Source organism: Artibeus jamaicensis, unplaced genomic scaffold (assembly GCF_021234435.1).
Source record: "Artibeus jamaicensis isolate MK-2021 breed Jamaican fruit bat unplaced genomic scaffold, CSHL_Jam_final contig_2259, whole genome shotgun sequence".
NCBI lineage: Eukaryota > Metazoa > Chordata > Mammalia > Chiroptera > Phyllostomidae > Artibeus > Artibeus jamaicensis.
The window spans coordinates 6,338,274-6,360,915 of record NW_026521468.1 but is presented as its reverse complement, the minus strand read 5'-3'; the positions used below and the strand labels follow the sequence as shown (position 1 = coordinate 6,360,915).

The 22,642-nt window shown below is 58.3% G+C and overlaps 2 long non-coding RNA genes and 1 other non-coding gene across 5 annotated transcripts; 1 reads left to right on the top strand and 2 right to left on the bottom strand.

The window, feature by feature from the left end:
* Positions 1–4,478: 4,478 nt before the first annotated feature.
* LOC128626508 (uncharacterized) lies at positions 4,479–8,349 on the top strand. Its single transcript, XR_008390468.1, has 2 exons — positions 4,479–5,039; positions 5,466–8,349. It is a non-coding gene; the product is annotated as an uncharacterized LOC128626508 (long non-coding RNA).
* Positions 8,350–19,893: 11,544 nt separating this feature from the next.
* Positions 19,894–22,442, bottom strand: LOC119058645 (uncharacterized). 3 transcript variants are annotated; one of them, XR_008390840.1, is made up of 4 exons: positions 22,162–22,442; positions 21,038–22,027; positions 20,643–20,830; positions 19,894–20,108 (listed from the first exon to the last, which is right to left on the bottom strand). It is a non-coding gene; the product is annotated as an uncharacterized LOC119058645 (long non-coding RNA). The 3 variants fall into 3 exon arrangements; XR_008390839.1 differs by having other exon boundaries at positions 20,643–21,169; positions 21,907–22,027; XR_008390838.1 differs by having other exon boundaries at positions 20,643–22,027.
* Positions 21,698–21,872, bottom strand: LOC119058685 (small Cajal body-specific RNA 16). The gene has a single exon (XR_005084292.2). It is a non-coding gene; the product is annotated as a small Cajal body-specific RNA 16 (non-coding RNA).
* Positions 22,443–22,642: the final 200 nt, after the last annotated feature.

The following is a 22,642-nucleotide window of genomic DNA, read 5'->3' as shown; positions in this document are numbered from 1 at the left end:
CGTGGGCCTGGGCCCTGGGTACTTCCACCTGGGAGGCATTCTTTTTAATGGGATTGTGGGAGAACCAGCTCTGCCTCTTCCATTGATTTGTAAGTTGCTTGGGTCCTGGGACCACATCCACTCACTGTCTTCCACTTCTCACGGCCCTTGGCACTTTCCAGAACGCAGTCGAACACTGAATGTTAGTGATGAGCCTTGGGTTGGGCCTTCATTCCGACTGCACTGCATCTCTGTACCATGGACTGAGCTGACGCATCCTTGGGACCGATGCTCCCATCCCCTCTGTTCTGTCCCCTGTGTCACCAAGCTAGGACATGAAACCTGGAGGAGCGGCCCGGATGAAGAGATTGCTGCAGTGCGCCCTGGGAAACCCAGCACCCATCCCACGGCATGCAGGGTGGCCAAGGATGACGTGAGGCCATTCAGCTTCCAGCTCCAAGAAAGAAAAGCAGCCAGCCCGATCTCACTTCTTTACGGGTTGCTTGTTTTCCAAGCCGGAGCGCCGCTTCTCCCCCAGCGATGCAGCTGGGAGGTGCTTTGCAGGCCAGAGAGAGACCTCGGTTAGCAAGTCAGCAGTTTGTCCCCCGGCTGCTCCACTGCCAGTCACACAAGCAGGAGGCGGGGTTGACCTGCAGCAGGAATGGGGAGCTTACAGGGGCAGACCACAGGCCATGTGATGAGGGGGGCCTGGGAGGAGTAAGGAGCAGGGAGCCCGAAATCCGATTAGGAAAGCAATTTTCCCAACAGGAAAGGTGGACGAGAAGGTCCTCCTTCACTTTCAGTTCTGCGGGCACAGACTGGACCGCACTGGAGCCAGGCAGAGGGATCGTCAGAGCTCTGAGCTCCCCCACTTTGTCCTTGACCTGGGCGATAGAGATCTCCTGCCACCCCAAACACTTTCAGCCACAGTGGGGGGGCGGCGGGGAATGTTTCCCTTCAGTTCCTTATTTGGGCTGCCTCTCACACAGCCAGGCATCCTATGCTCTGCCTCCAGAGTGTTCCGTGACCTCCCTCTGACAATCACACATCTGCTCACTTCACGCCTCACTGAAGACTGCATCCCTCACCCCTCCCCACCCCGCAGGACCGGGTGCCCCAATGAGCAGCCCTCTTAGGGGCCAGTGCACATTTAGGACTTTTCTAAAGGGAAAAAAAGTCCTGTTTTAAATTGAATGTTGATGGCGTTTGGTGTGGGAAAGCGTGTCTCACAGGGTTGTTGCACGTGGATAGGAAAGCGTTTCTGAAAACACTGAGAGTGGCCAAGCCCTGTATAAATGCTTCCCACAGCCAGGATCCTACGGCTCTGCCTCCAGAATGTTCTATAAGCGAAGATTATTATTATCCTGTCTACCCCTCTGGTTGGTTACTGGCATCATCCTCTATTTCTGTAGATATGTCCCTCCCCATCTGAAATTTCCCCCACACAGAAAAAAGAATAATACACAGAAAATAAACAAAAAACCCCAGTCCTCATTTGAATGGCTATGCCCACAGACCCGCTGAAAAAAACACGGGGGTCTTGGTGAGTGACATGCCTGCCGTCACCACACAGGACCTGACGGGGCCGGGGACACACAGACGGGGGCATCTCGAGCAGCCGGGCACAGCCGTCTCCACCACCATCGAGATCAGAAGGCTCGGCCGACTCTGAAATGCTGAAACATGAGAGCAAAGCTGATCCTCAGAGGGACCTCGCCTGCCAGCCCTGCCTCCGGGGTGGCCTCTGTCAGGTACGTGCTCAGGCCGAGGCATGACCGGCCGCCACGGCCAGCACGTCAGCTGGGTGCCGCTGCTTCCAGAAGCGTGCAACCACTCCGACACAAAACCTGAGTCTGGGAGACCTTCTCCGTCCCCTCCGAGATACAGGGCACACCACTGAACTTGACACAGCGAACGAGAGGGGACTTTTTTCCACCACATGGGCTCAGGAAGCACCCCCACTGGCGTGCTGATTTCCTGGGGCCACGGTGACAAACTGCCACACGCTGGCTGACTGAGAACAACACAGATGCACTGTCTGGTCTGGAGGCCAGGCGCCCTAGAGGTGAAAGCCAGGTGTGGGCGGGGCCGCACTCCCTCCTTCCTGCCTCTTCCCTTTTCTGGGGCTCCTGCAGGTGTCGAGGGGAGAGGCCCACCCCCGTAAACACTTAGGCCTGCTGAACGCCCAGCTAACGCCCACCTGGCCCGGCATGAGCACCTGATAAACACAGGTGCCTGTGCTTTCTCGGACACTCTGCTGAGAAGGCAGAACAAGAACACATCCGGCCTTAAAATATCCCCATATGGCCCCTGTGAAAAGGCTGAATTGGCTTGACTCATAAATCCTTTAAATAGCAAGTGGCAATAGCCGGTATGATTTTTTAATGGCCCATTTATTCCTTCATCCGTTTATTGTTCTGAGCTTTAGAATGATGGAGCTCCCGGGTCCCTGGCACATGACCTAATGGGGTGGGGTGGGGAAGCCTCGCAACTCTGAAAGCCAGGGGTCAAGTTCAAGTTTGAAAAGGCTGAATTCGAGACCCCCATAACTTGTTGAAAATAAAAAAGTTTTTTTCTTTATTTTTCTTTTCTTTTCCTGAAATCCACTGCGGGCCGTGTCCCAGCAGCAAAGATCGGGAGGTTCGTGTGGGTCTGAGCGGAGAGTGAAGCCTCTCTATTCTCTGGTGGAAGACACTGAGCTCGTTGTCTCGACCGCTGCACCCCACGCTTTGCACAGCTCAGCCACTGTGCACCGGGCCCAGGACATCCCTGCAGCTGGTTCAGACCCGCCAGGAGGAAAGCAGAGAAAGCCGGCAAACTCGGGAAAAGCCCAGGTGCCTCCGAGTGGCTTCTCTACTGCTTCCCCCTTCAGATCTGCCACGCTGGGACCCCAGTCACCTTCAAGGCCATTCCCTGCCCTGAAATGCCTAGGAAGTCTCCGTCGAGTGACGTCTGACTGAAGCCTAGCCCTCTTCGTGGCTAAGCACACAACTTAATTTTGAGCCATGACAGCTTCAGAAAGGACCTTATTGGCCAAGCCAGGGAGTGCCATCGGTGGTCTGAGTCCTGTGACCCTCACCACAGACACGTCTGCAGAGGTTTGGGCCCCACGGCTGCTGGGCGACACCCTTCTGCTTCCAGATGTCCCCAGAGAGGAAAGAAGATGCCCCGAAGCCGAGACAGGACAGGCTTTTGTTCCGACTCTGGCCGTATTTATTTTCCATCAGGAGCAGGGCGGTTTCAGAAATGGAGGAGACCTGTCGGCTGAGCTGCTACCAAAGCCCTCCCCTGTGGTTCCAACCACACACCGGGATTTTTTTTAATTTTTAAAAGTCAATTTAATTTGAAGTTACACAATAACAGAGGCCGTAGCAGACTGTCTGCGGTGTGTCCCTTTCCCCACGCCTTTCTTCCCAAGACCCGGGGTTTGTTCAGCACCCACCCCCTCCCACCACGTGCCGGGGCTCCAGAGAAAGCTGGCCCCTGCCGCAGCCCCAGCCAGCGGGCCAGGCCAGTCCCAGGCACCCCTTCTCCCAGGGACGGATTCAGGAGTGGGTGTGAGACCCCCAGGGGTTTCCAGAAGGTTCCTGCACTCTGAAAGATGAGACGCGGAAATGGAAGGTGCCACGTCTGTGTGCGGGAGCTGCCGTGCCCATCCTGACCCTTGGGACTGCTCCAGGTGTGGGTGCCCACGTGGGGACCAGGCTCCCATGGGCCACCGTGCTCCCCGCAGAGAGGAGAGGAGGAAGAAGTAGGGCGGGTCTTGGGTGACACCGTGTCCCCGACACACCCGGGGCCTCGTCCTCTGTGGGCAGTCTGTCCTGAGAATGGCCCCACTTCCTCACTGTGTAACCAGCTTGAGGAAGGACATTTTGTTCCTTGTGGCTAAAAGCAACCTGAACACATGCCGGTCTCAGGAGCAGTTTGCAAAAACACGCGAAGAGGAAGAAAGTCCCTGTAACCCCGTCTGTCTGCTTACGACCACTCTCTGTGGGGTTGCCAGTCCGTTCTCTCTAACCCGAGGACTCAGTGGCACTGACGGGGAGGTGTGATTACACAGGCAATGCGCCGTTAAGAATTCAAACAGCACAGCCGTTGAACACAGAAAGTAAATGGCCCTGGTGACCCGTCCCCTCAGAGGTGGCCTCTGCCTGTTTGGTCATCGAGTCTGAGCTCTACCAGTGTTTTCTGACGTATGAGCTCCTCCTGACTCACGACGAATGGCCACATAACCTCTTAAGCCCATAAACAGGTAAACTGGACTGTGACCCTGGCCAGCGGGACGTCTGGGCTCGGAGAACGGGCAGCTGGGAAGGACAGGGAAGGAAGCGTCCGGTCCCGCTGCGAGCAGGGCTGGCCTGGCCAGCGGGACAACGGGCAGAGAGGCTGGGCCTGAATTCCTGACTGGAGGGCTCCGTGGCCCAGGGCAGGTCCCCGGGCCATTCTGAGCCCAGTTCCTCATCTGCAAAATGGGAAGAATGTTGGCTGAGAGAGTTGCTGTAGGAGTTACAGATAATGTATGCGGTCCAGCCTCAGTAAATGGTGCTCTTCATTCCCAATGTCTGCCAACTTCCCACGTCTCTCGGGACCGTCTACCACTTCCTGGAGGCCTCTTTGCCCCGCCCCCGCTGTCCCTGCTCCCTCCTTGTCTGCACAGGCTCTCAGCTGTGGACCGTGGGATCCCCCGGAGCTAGTTCGTGCCCCAGGCGGGTTAGGGAGGGGTGCAGACCTCACAGATGCAGGCCCCGGGTGGTCTGCCGGGGACCAGATGGCAAGGGCTCCCAGAGGTCCTGGCCCCACCAGGAGCCACGTCAGGGTGTTGCAGCCTTGGCCCCTGCTTTTTGGAATGAAGCCGCCTCCGGCCCAATCTACCCCAACAAAATGATGCCACGTCCCTGCCTCTGCCTCTCAGAAGTCCGCCCCGACTCCAAGTCTCCCGCAGGAGCATGGGGTTCGTCGAAACTAAATCACACCTCTGACCCAGCAGGTCTCTCGTTTCCACGCTGGAAAGGGGACACCCAGCACCGGACATCTGATTCCAATCGGAAACCGGAGAGAAGGTTTGAAACCTCGGGGCAGCCTCCGATTGTGTGTGTGTTGCGGGGGCGGGGGCGGCGGGGAGAAGACCAAGCACCCAGGCTCGGAAGTCCTGTCCCTCTGTCCTGTCCGTCAGATGGAGTCGGGCAGTGACGGGCCCCAGTTACTTGTCTAGCCAAGCTCAGGCGTGAGCGGCAAAGCAAGGTGCCGAACGATCCATCCCTGGGGGCAGGTGTGCAGCGTGTCCTTCACATTGAACTTTTAAGAAGAGGTTTCAGGCCCTGGCTGGTAGCTCAGTTGGTTAGAGCATCATTCCGATAAGCCAAGGTTGTGGGTTCGATCCCTAGTCAGGGCACAGGTGGGAATCAACCAGTGATGCATCAATGACGGGGAGAGCAAATCGATGTCTCTCCCTCTCTCTCTCTCTCAAATCAATTTTAAAAATTTAGGAAACAAAGATGTTTGGGATGAACACTACCCCCAAGTACGGCACCTGGGGTGTACTGAGCACTTTGAGCTGAAGGAGTCTGATGAACAGCAGAAGCAGGAAGGTCACTGTGACCTTCCCCATCTCCCCTGAGACAGGTCATGAAACGTAAGGGAGAGGTGAGGAGAGGGGCATCGTTATCCCCGAAGACAAAGGGACCCAAGGAGAGTCCAGACAGACCTCGCACAGGCCCCCTGCTTCCTTACGGCGCCTGACTCCTACTCTGACCTCCCCGGTCCCTCTGTGCCCTTGTCAGACCCGCGGAAAAACCCTCAGTACAGCCGCACTCGGGTATAACTGCTTCTCGGGGGCGACCACCTTGTGAAGACTCCCGTGTCACATAAAACTCGTGTTACGTCGATTTGTATGTTTTTCGCCCAGTACCTGTCCTTGCCAGGTTAATTTTCAGGCCCAGCCAGGGACTCTGAGAGGGCCAAGGAAAAGCTTCTCCTCTCCTGCACTGGTCAGCTCTGACCTCAAGCTGATGGGCACCTCGGGCAGTGTAACGAATGGGCCGACCCGGCTTCCGGCGTGACCCAGGAAGGCAGTGTGAGTCAGGGCCAGCACTGCCGGGACGAGTCCCTGCCTCCCCGAGGGCTGCCCTTTCTCCGGCGTGGGATCCGAACATGTCCGTCCGGGCTCTCGTTTTTCTAATGGTCCCAGTCTGTGCAATGAGGCCAGGGGCCAGCAGGCGTGAGCACAGGCCGGTGGGGGGCACTGGGGACTACACGGATGACCAGAGTCTGAACTAGCTGCACCGCCCCCCGAGACCGGCCAGGCCGCAGCCCCTACCTACGGACAGGATGGCGGGCCATGGTAGGCCCTCTGCTATCGCTGCTCACCACCATGATTCTGTGGAATACTTACCGTAACGATATTTTATACAAACACAGACCAAAGAAATGCTGCTTCCACCCTACAGGAGCCCTGGTGCCCTTGACAACACCTTGGCCTGCTCTCTCACAGGGACGCCTGCCCCACTGGGAGCTTCTCCTCCAGAGGCTGCTGAGGCCTGACACGCAGCCGTGGCCTCCTGGACGAAGCAGCTGTCTGTCGTAGGGTCCGACGGGAGATGGGGACTCACCCAGAGCCCTGAAGGAATGGCGGCCTAGGTTGCCCCTGGGCTGCGCGCCTGGTCCCGGTGGCTGCGTGCAGAGGCTCATTTTCCTGGATGTCGTGCTAGCTCTGGGGACCTACTTAGGAAACAGCAGAACCAAGGCCGCCTTCCACTTGCTGGAGGTGGTGGGAGGGTTCCGGAAGACCCTCATTATTTCTTTCCCGTCCTCAGTCCCCCCGGGGCAGCGCTGCCAGCTGGCTGCGCTCCGAGTAATGAGATGGGAATGCTGTCTCACGGAGGCCACGCCACGGCAGCTAAGTATAGACGGCAGCTTCCCGGCACACCCCCCGCCTGCATGCGCTAGAACAATTATAGGAAGGAGGCGTAATTGCGACCTTGACCTGCGAGAGCACGGTCTTCTCTGTCTGGGGCCTGGGCTCTCCCTGGGTGAAAGGACAGCGTTCCTGGTCCGGCAGCTGGGGACGCTCTGTTCCTCTGTTACCTTTGGACTTGGTGGCTCCCGGACTGTGTTACATCACAGAAGTGTCCACTGTGACTCGGAGCGTGCGGGGCTCAAAGGACAGTCCTCCACGGGCGGAGATGAATAGGCCTCATTAGTGAGTCACATTCCTTTCCCTTGGCCTCCCTTATAATTAGGGTGGCGGACACGCTGGCTGGCCCGAGACAGTTTCGGTTTGTGCCGGTTGCACCTGGGTGATTATTAACAACACCCACTTTCGCTCCCAGAAGGGACCTGGTTGGGGGACACATTTCTTTTTTAACCCTCACCTGAGGACGCCTTTATTGATCTTAGAGGGAGGTGGAGGGAGGGCGGGAGAAACAGAAACATTGATCTGAGAGGGATGCCGATCAGGTGCCTTCTGTCTGCGCCCCACCTGGGAACTGAACCTGCGACGAAGGTCTGTGCCCTGACCAGGGATCGAACCCACAACCTTCTGGTATATGGGACAATGTTCCAATCAATCGAGCCACCAGCTAGGGTGGTTGGGTGATCGATTTGAAGATGCCTGGTTTGTACTCTGGAGGACAAGGAGGAAGGCAAAACCTCTTCATGGGGTGGACCCCCTGGAGAGTGTGCCTACGGAGGCAGGAGGAGTGTCGCAGACCGCTCTGCCTGGTTTCAGGACTTGAATCTCTCTCCCTTGTGGCGAGGGGCGAGGGACGACCTCTGGAGTGCCAACTGCAGGAGACAAAGCCTGTCTCTGGTAGCAAATGCTGCCTCAGTTCCTCTCCCTGCCCCCAGAGCTTAGTCAGAAGTCAGTGACGGGTAAGACCCCTCACAGCGGGGGGAGGGGGGGCAACCTAAGCCAGACTCGATCACTGGGCAGGCCTTTGTGGAAGGACTCGCGGGGCTGCAACAAAGAGCAATGGGCTCTCACCCTCACCCCCTTCCTGGCTTTGACATAGCCTGAGTCCCCACGTTCTCTGGGAGAAGCGCTTCCTGGCTCTAATCCCCTTAAGCCTGAATACCTGTTGGGGAGAGGTGCAGCTCCTTGCCTTGCTAGAGTGTGTCCTGGGGAAAAATCTGGCATCACAAAGACTTGCTGATAAACCTGTGAAATCTGCTCTGCTAAGGGTGCTTTCATTCATATGATAAGGGTCCGAGAGGAAATGAGTATGTCTCCCAAAGTTTCTGCAACTCTCTTCCTGACAGACACTGACTCAGACTCTGAAGCCCTCAGACCTCTTTGTAATGTTATCTACTGTTTGATCCTTGCCGCCTTGTATTCCTGTGTATTAGAACCCAATAAAAGGCTATGGATGTGGGTGCTTGGGGCCTTTGTCTCCCCTGAGAAACTGGCCACAGCTCACTTCTCCTCCCTAAGCAGATCACGTCATGTCTCGGCCACGTTCACTTTCGTCCGTGGCACTCAGGGGGACTTGCGAGAAGGTCGCTCCCACAGTGGAGGGGTCAGGAGAAGCGCTATCCTAGGCCTGCTAGAGAGCCCTCTGCTGCGCCCGCCCTTCGGGGCCCTGAGCAGCCTCGAACCCCAGCTTCCGGGGCACTGGGGTGGCCAGCCTAAGCGAGGTGGACCTGTTGGCCTACTCAGGAGGCCCAGGCTGATAAGATCAAATGATTTCTGCATCCAGTTGGCCCTGAAGCTGCCCGAGAGGAAATGCGTGCCTTGCCGCTGGGCTCCAAGCCCTGGGCCTTCTGGCCGCAGGCTCAGGAGAAGGCCGGCACCAGCCTCTCACAGGGGCCGGCCTGTCGGGCAGGTCCTGTTACTGGGGTCTCCTCACCTTGCCAGGTCCTTCCCAGGCCCACTGCAAAAGGCCTGTCCCCTCTGCCATTCTACACGGATTCCCCCTGCCGTAAGAACAAAGAGGGGAGCCTCCAAGACCTGACACCCCCAACTAAATCCTGCCCCCTGGGTTTAGTCCTTCATGCTGTCATGAAGGACTCCCTGAATCCTCCAGCCCCACCAGACGGCTCTTCCTCCAAGAAGGTGGCAGCCAGGCCCGGCACGGGCTGGATTTTTCTCAAGCAATTTGTTGGTGACAGGCCAGCTCCACAGGGACAGTTCTCATCAATAGCTTGATCTGTGAAGTTACCCTGTCACCTACCAGCTCTGTCTCGAAGCTGTAGATCACATCGGCACCGTGAGGCTGTCAAAACCTTCGCTCAGCCGACACCAGCTCCTTAGGGCTTCTAAAGACACCAGTCTTTGCCAAGACGTGGGCTGGGTATCTGAGTGCCCCCTTACAGATTCCCCCCACAGCCTCACTGCGGGGAAGGGAGGGCAGACGGGGGACGGCTGGAGGGACGGCACCGGGCGGGCCCGGAGGTGGCCAACTATGGCGAATGAGGAGATGGTGAAGCTCTAGTTTTGTAAAGATGGGGTATTGGCCTGCACTCACCGTCCCCAAACTCCCCATTGCACAGCCCAGGCCCCACGCACGTCCCCAGCCACAGGTGGGGCAAGGTGAAGGCCTTCACAGTCAGCTGCTGAGCGTCCTGCTCGGTGGGTCCCGGGAGAAAAGGGAGCAGGCAGCGGGAGAGTCTGTGTCCAGGGTTCCACGATTATTCGGACACGCTGTCACTGACAAAACTGCACCTTCAAATTCGCAATCCGAACCCCTGGCACTTCAGCGAACGTACGGCTGCGCTAGTTCTCAGGCCTGTGAATACCATGTGGCAACAGCGGCAGAAGCACAAGGTTTTCGTTTCACTGGAGCTCGGGAGCCGAGGGCTGGAGACCAGGTCCATCGGGCCCAGGCCTGGGGACTCGCTGTCCCCATCGTGCCAGCCTCTCTCCCTGCGGCCTCCCCCGCCCTCTGAAATCCTGCCCCTGCCGTTCCTCCTGCTGAGGTGGTCCCAGAGGCAAAGGTCAGAATGAACGCCTTTCTCTGCTTCCATGGCCAGAGTCAGACTGTTGTTACAGCCCCCGTAAGAATCTGCCTGGTGGAGGGGACCCTCGGGCACCCCGGTCCCCTCCAGTGGAGACCAAGACCCCCACTGCATCTCACATCCGTGCAAACTGCAGGGTTTAAAACCACAGAAGAGCCCAAACTTTTTCATTCCCTTCTTTTCCTTTCCTCTAGCACACAACGAGCCGGCTTCCAAGCAGGCCTTGGTAAAGAGGGTTTCTGATCCAACTGTTCCACTCTGCTCTGCCAAGGACGCTCAGGCACTTGGAAAGCATCCCCCGCGCCCCCTCCCCGCCCCCCGCAGTGGGATTTTGTTCCTTTTTGCTCAGGAAACCAGGGCTGATTTTCTGAGTTTCGAGAAGAGAACACGCTGTTCCGGTTGGAACAGACACAGTCAGCAGAGCAGACGATGTCCTCTTCTTGGAGGGGCCCCCCAAGGGTGAGCCCCCCCAGAGTGGAGGCCAAGGCCCCTCTACACACACAGAGCCAAGGACAAGGGTCTGACCCCCCCAAAAGGGCCCGAAAAACACACCCTGGCCCAAACTCAGCTGCCCAAGGCCAGCCCTGGGGACTTGGAGCTGTAAGGAATCACTCGGCTGAGGGCACACGCAGCCTGCCGTCCCCGGTGGGAAACGCCCCCATTCTAATGAGCACCTGCGTCTGTTTGTGCCTGGGGGGCGGTCAGGTGCAGGAGGGAGCTGGGAGGGGGCAGCGTTCTGCCCGGAGTGATTAGAATAAGAGACTGAACAAAATAAGGAGCCAGCTCCACATCCCCACGGTGTGGCCGGGAGCCCCCCGAGAGCCACGAGGGGACTTCACGGGGTGGGGTGCCCCAGCTCTGCGCCTGACTTTGGAACTGTGAGGTGGGCTGGAGGGGAGCGGCTTCGAGGATTGCTGTGACAGCGTCATCTACCACGGGTCCTCAGGTGGCCACACAAACAGCATTGTAAAAAGATGTCCCTGCCGCACACCTCGACCTCCCTGGAATGGGCCGCTGCTGATTTCGTCTGCACTCACGTTGAGCAGCCAGGACCTCTCCCCGGGGACTGGGGTCCTTGCGCCCTGGAGGACCGCAGGCCTGGAGGAGGACGAGAGGCTGTGTCCACAGCAGAGTCAGGATCGACCATGGCGTAAAGTGAGGACACTGTGTAAGAACTGGTCTCCTGTTTAACCCCGTTGCTCTCACAGGAAGCATGCAGGCCTTAAGGGTCTTCGAGTCTCATCTGTGCCCCAAACACGGTGACAGCCTCAGCCCTGCAGTGTGTCAGGGCTGGGTGAGCAGAGGACACTCAGGCCTGTTTCATTCTAACTCGCGGTGCGGCCTGATGCCGTGGCCCGTGACCCAGAAATCGCCCAGCAGAGGGCGGGCAGGGCGGGCGCAGAAGCTGGCACCAGCTGCGGCTCTGCGGGCAGGGGCAGCGCTGCTCTGTCACCGGGCAGGTGACCCGGAAACCTTGCTGGGAAAAGGACTGTGAAGAGGTCACCGGCAAGTTGCCCATCCATGCTCTGTTCTGAACACGTAATTCACTTGTTTCACTCACCTTTAAAATTCCGAAGTAAAGGATTCCTGCATTTCAAAACTTAAAGTGTGATGCAAAGTTTAAGCAGAAAAGCTGTTTTTCCGGGTAAGGTTACATTGCAAACCTGGAGGGAGACGTTTCCAAGGGCAGGGGCAACAGGGGGGACCTGCTCCAGGCTGGACTGCCCTTTGGTTCACCTTTGCGGACATCGAAGTCTCCAATGCACCATTAGCCGCGCGGGGCTGCTCCCGCCGGTAGATTGACCGGTAGAAAGGATGCCACGCCCACAGACGACTGGGATTCAGTTCCTCTCGTCCCAAAAGCAGTGCGTGTATCCCCAGGAAAACTAAAAACACAGGTAAGAAAAGTGGGGTGGGGGGTAGGTGACTGCACACTCAGCTGTTTGACTTCTTTACTTGACATCGTCCACCTGGCATTGGCAGAAGAACAATGGCCCCTGAAGGTGTCCACTCTGAAACTGGGATCTGCAGACATGTTAGGGCACGAGACCCAGGGGATCAAGGTTAGAGATGGAATCCAGGGTGCGAATGGGGTGACCTTGGAGGAGGGCAATTGCCCGGGTTCTCCAGAGGGCCGTTTTGTTTTTTTTGCCATCAAAATCTAGGACCCTGCTGTGCATAACACCTTGAGTAACTTCTTACTGAAGCGCAGCACCCGAACAGGACATCATAAACGCACGGCGTGCGGCCGAGCTGTCCCAGAGCACAGCTGTGTGGCAACGGCTCTGCCCCAGGCCTCTGACACAGCTCCCCCAGAGGTGTCCCTACAGGCAGCCCCGCGGGGACGCTTGTGTCGGAGCCCTGGTGTCCTGTCCGTGAGCTGTCAATCAGTCAGACCACACGCGCCTGCTTTCCTTTTATACTGAGGTGTAACTGATGCACAATGGAAGTCACGCATTTCAGGTCTGTTTTCTCCCACGCAGGCGCCCGTAACCACCCTGTACATCAGGACGAGGACCTGTCCCGAAAGCTCCCTCGCCCCATCTCGCCCACGCCCGATCCCCAGATCACCCGTTCTCCGACCTGCCGCACGGGGGCGCTGCGGCCCGGGCCGAGGCAGGGGGGGAAGGACATCACGCAGCGTGCGGGGACCTGCTGTCACCCTCATTCTCGGAAACACTGTAAGCTCCTTCCCACCGCCCCATGATTTAACTGACTTCCCCTTTTGGTCTCTGGCTGCTTCCACTTTCGGGCTAATCTTAAAAACCAAACATCAAAGCTGCCCAGGCTTCTTTCAGTGCAAGAGGGCACAGGTGTGTGGTGGGCACCTGCTGTCCTCACGCCAGCCACTTCCGTGACCGTTCGCTGCAGACTGAGCCTCTCCGTGTGGACGCTGAGGACCATCCCCCACAAAACTGAGTTCTTCCAGCCCGGAGACACAGGCCACTTCCTCTCCCTGCAATCTGGCCCCCAAAGGGCACTTCCTCTTGGAGCTCAGTCAGGGCATCTGATCGCTCCAGCAGACCGCTGCTCAGAGCGTCGTGTTCCAACACCGGAACCCAGCCCCCGTGCTCCCTGGGAGACAAAGACCGCTCCCCGGGGAAGACCAAGTAAACAAGCCCGCTCCTATTCTGGGCAACGTGGCACCGGTTCCAGGTGAAGCCGTGCGCCTGCGGCCGGTTCCCAGTATTGTGTGGTTTGCACAGGAAGTTCGGGATTGAGAGGGGCAGGGTATTCCAAGAAAAATATTTGCAAGCTGACAAATGATGAATTACGATACCATTTTCCAGAAATGTGCTAGAGAATATCAGCATTTTCTGCTCTCAAGTAAAGGCAGTGGAGGGCCATCTGCTGACCGGCAGGGAAGCCGGGGACTCGGGTGGCTGGCACGGGCAGTGTCAGAACGAGAACAGGTCGGAACAGAGTCACCTGTGCCCGGCCACGTCGGCAAACCAAAACTCCGGAGCCAACCCAGCTGCACGCCGAGGGCTGGAATTTCAAACCAATCAGTCTGGAACGGCCTGATCAATATTGGTGATCTGCCTGAAGAGGTCCTTGCGTGCCTGTTCCCTTCAAGCCCAGAAAGAACCTTTTCTCTTGCTCCTAACTCCCCTGCCCCACCTTCTGCCTTTAAGTCGCTGGGAATCCCGAGGCCCTCCGAACAGGGTCACGGCCCACTCACATCCACCGCGTGGGTCGGGAGGGTCTCTCTGGTCACTTTGCTGGGCTGTGTCCCTCCTCTCTCAGACTATGCTGGCCTCCTTCTTTCTCCTTTCGTCTTGTTAGCTGGGCATAGCAGAGAATGGAAACACACGCTTCGTATTTAAAACACTTTAATATCTTATATCTCGTTAGCTTGACACCAGCTAACGAAGATTGGACTCTTCTCCGTGAGAGTCCTCATCTGATGAGGTTGAAGACTCAGGCGCGGCCACGCTCAGACCCCGGCTTTCACTAGCGGGGACTCCGACAGCAATGCCTGTGGCCGGGCCTCTGCCTGTGAGGTGGAGAGTTAGGATCTCGCTCGAGGAGCCTGTTCCCAGTGAGATGAGAGGGAAGTGCACGCACCTGGTGCGGGTTACGTGGTCCTTAGCGGAGGCTGGTTTCTCAGTAACCTTTGTCCACCTCTTGTCCACCACGGGTGTGGGCAGCTGAATAAATGAAGACTCTTTATCCTGCCCCAGAGTCATTACAACTCGACATACAGCGACTGCTTCTCTCTGACACCTAAGTGACGGAGTCCCTAATGGTCCGCGACACGCCTAGTTTGCAGGTGACCCACAAACCATTGCTCTTGTGCAGAGGGGGACTGCTGGCTGGACACGGCACTCACCAGGGTGTCCGCTGCCCAGGAGGTGAGGGCGGAGGGGGCAGGGGAAGGTCCAGACTGGAGCCCGCTTCTCTCCTGACTCCGGGGCGGGTCTGCGTCATTTCAAACTTCCCTTCCTTGGGAGGAGGGCAGCAGAGGGCAAGTTCCTGGATTCCTAGCGGTTAGATTTTAAAAGGCCGAGAAAGGGGTCCAGAATGAGTTGGGTTTTTTCCCCGAGTTCCCCTCATCTGCCTGAAAGCAGCACCACCCACAAGGACCTGACGTCCCAAATGCCGCCTGGAGGCTGGGGTGACGACAGCCGGGGAGGCGGACCCCCACGGGAGACGTCCGCGCCGGACGAGAAACAGGCACAGCCGAGAACGGGCCGGCCCGAGCCCGTCAACCGGGAGGAAGGCAGGAGCAAGCGACGGTGCCCTCCCTCACGCCTCAGGGCGGTTCCCACAGCAGCAGCAGCAGCTGAGCTGGTGGGAAATGCCGAGTCCCAGGCCCCACCCAGATCTGCTGCCCCAGAATCTGCATTCGACAGACCGGGGGGTGGGGGTTGTGTGCACGTTGTTTGGGGGGTGCTGAGCCAGGCAACACTTTTCATTTATGTGCTTGAACCAAAGGGCAACAGGTTGGGCCTCCTCGACCAAGTCAGGTGTTTAACCCAGACAGGTTAAGACCTGTGGGTCAAAAAGAGGGACCACGAAGTAACAGTTGGGCTGAAGCCAGGCTCAGGGCTGCGCCTGTCCTGCTTGATGTCACGCACACGTGCCTTCTGGGGTAAGACTGGCAGCCCGGACGCGGTTTCCAAGTTCTCTGGGAAACCAGTTGACCGCCAGCCACGGGCTTCTCGTGCTTGGCCTACGCACGGCCACCCAGCCTCCATGCAGTCCTGTGGAACACCCCGGACTGAGAACGCCCTTCTGGTTGGCTGTGGGGGCCTCTCCACGGCCCGTGAGGTCAGAACAGAACTTGCACACACACCCGTAAGCGAACTTCTGGAGTCTCCCTTCCTGCTTCTCAGGAACAATCAGGACAGTTGGCTACTCACTGTGGGCAGCCTCAGGGGCAGTTACGCCGAGGCCAGTGGGACACGTGGGAGGAATCAGAGGCTCAAAGAAAGCTCAGCCGAGGAATAGGGAGACAGTATGGGAGAACAAGGAGGAAATGCAAAGCACAGCCACACTGCGCAAGGTGCTGGGGGTTCTGGTGCATGCGTGACGTAAAGGCTGGGGGCGAAGGGGACAGATACCACTCTATAGGACTACTGGGGGGGCAGGGGAATCGGAGGGGAGGACAGGAGGTGCTCAGCCTGGGCCCACTGGAAAGGAAGTCAGTGGGCAAAGCTGGAGAAGAGTCGAAAGGAGTGGCCCGTACCTGTACTCAGAAGCAGGGAGGAGGGTGATGTTGGAAGACTGAGTGACGCGACCTGAAAACGGCTCTTGGTGGGGCAGGAACATGGGACAGAGGGGTGGGTGGAGCAGGGGCTGTCCCCTGCCAGCCTCTTCACCCCGGGAGCATTTACAGCGAGCGCATTGCTGCCCCAGGAAGGAAGCGACAGACAGACAGACGCCAGGAAGTGCTGACACACAGTATGAGCGACTGGAGGACACAAACCCTTCTTCCCTTTGACTTCTGTGTCCCGTGTTCCCTCCCTGGTAGCTGTCAAAGGCCGAGGGGTCTGGAACGAAGACGGCACTCCAGTCAAGGGCACTCACAGGGGCCGTGAGCCCCTCCTGCGGACATGCACGCACGGCAGAGTCTGGGCTTGAAGAAACACCCTCGCTGGGCACAGCAGCCTCCGGTGGGATCGACATTCAAGACTGGAGTCTTGCTTTGCTACAAGGAGTGTGTTGTTCAAAGAAAGCGCGGGTCCTATTCTAATCCCAGGCGCGGGTCCACGCGCCCCCGCTGAGGTGGCTGCAATTCTAAACCAGCGTTGCGTCACCACTGCGACCAAGAGGCTGACGGGCCAAGAGACACGTGACCTTCCTGACCTTCCAATGACTCACGCGGCTCCACTTTAATTCAATTTGCATAGAAAGAACTAGTTTTCTGCTGCAGCTGCACAATTCCCCTGAAAAAAGGATTAGAATGAAAAACTGTTTTAAACGCATTCAGCATGTGCAACCAGGTAAAACCAGAACAGGCTTCTACTTTGTAAAGATTACAGAATGTGCTTTCTGTGGGCCTCTGGCTGTAGTCTCAATGACTTAAACAAACATGCCTCCCCTCTGCCGGAATAACAAGTGAGCGCACAGTCCCCTCGAGGGGGACACAGGCAGGAATGCAGAGCAGGGTGACTCTGGGCCACAGGGAGCCCGTGCTGGCAGGGGGCAGTCTTCCTGGCTTCACCCCTTGTACAAGGTGAAGGGCAAGGTCGGATGCAGGAACGTGACCTGTCACATCCAAAGTTGTTTATCCTTGTCACTCACCGCAGCTGGGAGTCAACAGAGCCCGGAGCAACCTCCTGCAGCTGCCAAGGGACAGAGCGCATGCCCACGCCTCGAGCTGGGACCGGCCCGAGGGGCACATTCGCGGGCAGACAGGAAATGCTTCTAAGGCAGCCTCTGCTGTGTCCGGGGCAGAAACGCTCCCTGAGAGGTGAGTGAGAAGAAGCCACTCACACCACCCGTCGTGGAAGTCACTTTCCTGCAAGGCCCTGCGAGACCCGCCCCCCCGGCTCTCCTCACGAACCCCTCTACTTCATGCTCCTCCACACTGGCGGACTGGCTGTTCCCCAACCTCCGATACTTTTCCAGGCTGACTCATGACTCACTCCCTGCACGGTGGGGTTCAGGGCCTGTCCCCAAGAAAGCTGGCACCAGGCTCCAAACCCAGGGGACGTCCACACCCCACCAAGATTTCACTTTCAGACTCGGCCCCCGCCCCAGTCCAACAGCACTTTCCTAGCAGGGGACAACCAGCTGTCGGAGCTGCGTGGGCTCGGACAAACCTGGTTCAGCCTCCGTATGAGCGACGTTCTGGCCGCCCCGAAACCCTTGTGAACCATGAACGTGCTGGCTGGGACTTCACACGCTGGCCTGTGAGGCACCAGCTTCTTGCCGAAGAAAATCCTTCACATTGAACACCACCGGCTGTTGTCACCAGAACGTGCTCTGTGACGGCACTGAGACCAGCAGGCCCGTGCGGTGTCGGGGACACTCAGGCACCCTGCTCAGTCCATTCCCGCTCCGGCAAGCGAGAAAGCAGAGGCAGGTAAACGACACCTGGCTATCTCAGTACGAACCGTGTCACGGCAGAAACACAGCACAGCCACTCAGAGGGACTGGCACCCGAACACCTCTGATGAGCCACCAAACCAAAGGCTAAAACAGGACCTGTGTGGGACTGGGACGCCCTGGCAGATTCCTAAGAAAGAGCCCAACCCGACAGAAAAACTTCCAGCATGACTTTCCTGTGAAGTAAGGTCTTGGCTAAAACACAAAAAAAAACCCCAAAAACCCAACTCTGTACCAAGCTACAAAAGAGATCACAGTCCGGTGTAAGACTGCACCCTCTAGTGGACAAAGAGAGACACTGGAGATCTTGACCTGCTCTAACTGTTTAGCTCCATTTTTAAGTTTTCTGCTCTAGGCCTTTTCTGTTCCATTGCAATTTTTAACAGTGAGACAATCTTAACATTGAAACAGCACTTCTTAGGGACCACACTTTGCTTTCTGCGCTGAGGCCGTGAAAAGCATCAGCTCTCAGAAAGACAGCTCCCATCTGCCTCAACCCTCCTCCATTACCCAGAAGCACAAATGCCGTAAATACCGAGGCCCACCCGCGACACACCACAGCCTGTTTTAAACATGTGGTCTCTGGGGGAGACATGCAACGCTGCCACCACACCGGTGCCAGCTGGGGAGCATTCCAGGAGCCACACGTGGTGGCATCAGCCACGTGAAAGGCTCCGAGGCTCCCCATGGGCTCTGGGCCTCCTCCCCCCATCATCTCCGTGGGCATGGAGACAGGGGCGGAGGCCCGACGCCAACAGCCCACAGCAGGGCGGCGAGCAGGCCCGCCTCGGTGATCAGGTTCTCCCCCGCAGAGGCAGGTAAACGACACCTGGCTATCTCAGTATGAACCGTGTCACGGCAGAAACAGCACAGCCACTCAGAGGGACTGGCACCCGAACACCTCTGATGAGCCACCAAACCGAAGGCTGACCTGCCTGCCCGACTGTGACCACAGACACAGGGCCCACGGCTGCCAGGCCAGACGAACACGCCCTGCCCACAGCCGTCCGAGGGCAAGAAAAACACCACACAGGAGAGCGAGGTGGCGCTGGGCACCCATTTGTTCCAGAAGTGGCAGCGTGGGCTGTTGCCCCTGCACACGCCACACCTAACACGGCACCTACCAGGCAGCTGCTCCGCCTCCTCCCTCGGAAGCCAGGCAGGCAGAGGAGGGGTGGCACCCAGGTGTGAAAGCCACGGGGGGCGGAGGGGCCAAGCGCCCACAGACACCCGGTCTTGGGAGCGGGCAGGCACCATCCGCTGCAAAGAGCACCCAAGACCCCAGCACTCTCTCACAGCGGCCCCTCCAAGTTCACAGCTGCAAACCCTCCGAAAACTCCAGGTGCACGTGAACCAGTGAACGAGAGTCACTGCTGTGTCTGAAGTGCCCTGAGCACTCGACAGGAAGCGCTCCTGTCCTGGCGCCCACCTGGTGGGAATCGCCATCATCCTCGTCGTCCCCATTCTGCTGAAGAAATCGAGGTGAGCTGGGACCTGTTCCCCACTAACTCTCCAGGCTGTGGAGCATGCAGGCACTCGTGACCGCCGGGGCTGAGGCCCACTCTTGGGGCTGCTGGAGCTGCCGTGGGCCTGAGGCTGCCTGTGGGCTGAGCGCCCCTCCGCTTGGAGTTCGTTTGGAAGCCCAGCCCCTGTAAAGCCCACCCAATGCTGCCCTGAGCCTACACCCACAACCCACCCTCGGGCCTGCAGTGCCCTGTCGAGCACGAAGAGAGCGGCCACGACCAGACAGCCGGTATCACCAAAGTTCACATTCACAGACAGCCGACCATCAAAGGAACAAGGAAGAATTCCGTCCGTGTAGACAGCCCACCCACGGCCCCAGGGCCACAACCTCTGTCACAGCAATGCCCCTGGGACACAAGTGCGCGGCGGGCAGCTCCGGTCCCCCATGAATCCCTGGGTCAGGGCTGCTGAGGCCAGGAGCTGCTCCCCCTGCAGAGGGCTGGCGGCGCCCTTGGTGCAGCAGCAAAGCATGGACCTATGTACAGGCTGAAGAGGTCGGCGCGGGGTCAGCCATGCAGGTGAAGGACAGAGACCATCAGAGGGGGGAGGGCCTGGGGGCCCCAAGTGACAGTTCTGAGGTCAGGGGTCGTTCCCAGGCCAATTCTATCTAACATGAAGTGCTCCTTCTGATGAAGTGAAACCAACTGAAACTATTCCGGCCGCCCCTCCCCACCAGGCTACCCAGACGACGGCCATCGCCCTCCGTGTGCCCCCATTTCCTGACAGCTCATGCTTCCCAAGGATGGCCAAGGCCCCAGCACTCTCACTCATTCCCTGTGAGTCACTTTCACTGGTGACAGCGCTGCCACCTATGCACCTACAAAGCAGAGGTGACACACTCAGACACACAACCACTGGGCACAGAAAACATTCAAGTGTGTGGAAAGTCTCACTGGAGTCTGACTCCATTTATTTACAGCCACACGAAGCAGGGTCTCACACGGGTCAGCGTTAAACAATGGCGTGGTTCACAGTGAAGCCGAACACGCCCGGAAGGCCCTGAAACGAAGCAGCAACCTTCTGGACACGGAGGACCAGGCAGAAAGGACATCGGCAGACCTTCCCTCGGCGCTTGCACAAGCCATCCGGGGCACTCCCTGCAAAGATAGCACACTCCGTCAGCCCTCATCCCGCACAAGCGAGCCTGAACTTCCAGAGAGTTCACAACTGGGGGTGCCACAAAGCCCCCTCCAAAACCTAAAATCTACCTCCCCCAGAATACAGTGTGGAAGGTGCCTTGAAATGATCCTCCTTTGGTCAGCCCCTCCTCTTTCCACGTCTTCAGGGGTCCCCAACCCGCAGGGCTGGTCGGGGCAATCGGGGGCTTCTGATACCCCACCCCGCGGCCGGCATGTGCACACCATCCCCCTGCCTTCCTCAGAAACCTGCCTGCACCAAACCCACAACACACCGGGGTCTGACAAGGCCCCTATTACCCAACACCGAACACTCCCTCTTGTATCTCTCTTCCCCTCCGCCAGCCATGGGCTCCCCAACGTGCCACCAGTTCCTGAGCCCCCCACACCTCTCGTCTCCTGCTTCATCAGCTGGAAACAGCTTCCAGGGCCCCACCCTAAAGGGTCCCCGGAACGTGCTCCTTCTTGATGATCCCAACACCCACTGCCACCTACCTCTTTAGGTCTAAGTCCCTCACCACCAGGGACCGCTGCTCTTTAAACCCCTCCAAGGCACAGGCGTAATGCTTTGACCGGTGGGTGCTTGGATGTGCTGAAGACGTCACCCCTCAACCCGAGTGCTGGCGACAACACAGGCAAAGCGGGGAGGAGGAAGAATGCTGCTTCCCGGGGAGCTGGCCGACCTACAGCCCAGAGAACAGAAGCTGCTCCACCAGCTGCCACGCTGTGTACACGAGATCCTCAGGAGCAGTCACCCGAAGGCTGTCCCCAGGAAGGGGTGAGGTGCAGGCGACACGAAAAAGCAGCTTTGTGTGTCCTGAATGCCGCACAGGGCCACGGCTCCCTCCAATGTGCTCTGTCCACCACGGCGGCCACGCCGCTGACATTACCTTTGAAAAGCCAGCTCCGCAGTCACACCAGCCGCCCTGCAAGTGCTCATGAGCCCCTGGCCTGTGGCCGTTCTGCTGGACCCTGTGGACATAGAGCGCCTCCATCACTGCAGAAGGCCAGATGGCGTCCTTCTGCAAAGGGAGCACTTTAGAAATGGTGGGTTTTTGCACACCACCCTCTGGTTTAAAATCTATGACATGCTCCCCCATCCTCAGGAAAGACGCCCTGTGGCCTGGCCCTCTCCTACCTTTCAAGCTCCATCCCACACAGTTCCCGCCACAGCTGCAGCAGCTTCCTGTCAGGACCTCTGCCCGCCACACCTGCTAGACCACTGGGCGTGTCCACACACGCAGGGCCGGTTTTCCCACGCACCCCTCCGAGCCCAGCTCAGGGGCCTCAGGAATGTGTCCCAGTCTGCATCAGGCTGCTGGTGAGGCGCGTTCTCATAGGAAACTGTGCTCCCCTCGCCCTCCCTACTGTGATCACATGACCTCGTCTCTCCCACTGGGCCATAGCTGGGGGAGAACGGGGGCCACGGCTCCCGCATTCCTCAGTATCCTTAACACTTAGCCAGGTGGACCACCGAAGCACTGGTAAGTATTATGTCCACCGTGCACAGGGTTCAGAAAACCCCGACAGTTTCCGCTCTCCGCGCTCAGTCGTGTTTGCAGTATCATACATGATCATCAAACTGCTGCTAGAATGTTCACACCTGTTACTGCAAATTCAAAGCCCAGGCCGGGCATTTACTCTGGGTCAGGGTAGGGCTGCCTGGTACGCACCGCACCCGCCGCTGGGCAGGTTCAGCAACACAGGAGCCTTTAGCCAGACCGTGTGCCTTAGACCCTTAGCTTCCAAGCTAACGTACCTGGATTCCCCCAAATCGAGGTCACTCGAATATCATCGAGGAGGAGCAGGCGGCAATAACCCTGTGTGCCCTCCCTGCCCGAACGCTGGGGGCCGGCGACTTCTCATTTTCCGAGAACACCCTGGAGAAAGAGAGTAAGGAGGGGGACAAGTCTCATTCGGTGTTTCCATACTCCCAGGGACGGCACTGGCTACCGGCCGGGCTCCCCGAGGCTTCTCTCTCGGCTGCGGCGCCTCTTACAACCGCTCATCTCACCTTGGGAGTCCGCGTGGGGCCAAGTTCCCTCGGCCTCCAGGGTGCAAGCCATCCCTGAGGTCCCCGGCCCCGCGGAGGCGTTCCCGCCTCGGCGGAGTTTCGTTAACCCCCGGGGCGGGGACCGAGGCCACAGGCTGGCGCCCGTGGCAGTGGAAAGCACGCGTCACCCCCGCGGGCCTGGACCGCCACTAGCCAGAGCCGACCGGATGGCCCCCGAGGCTCCCAGAAAGGACGCGTCGCCACATAACGCCCACACTCGCGCAAGAGCGGAACGCCCGCACTCCAGACCGGAAGTGACGGTTACCATCGAGGTGGCATCTAGAGAGTCGCCCTCGCTTTGAAACTAGGTCCTCCAAGGCGGACTTAAAGGGGCCGCAGTCGGCAAGATGTTGATTAGTGGGATGAGTGCCTAGGCCAGAGCGTAGAGCACCAGACTCTAAGACCTAGAGCACGAGAAGCTGGGCGCACGGAGCTGAGCACG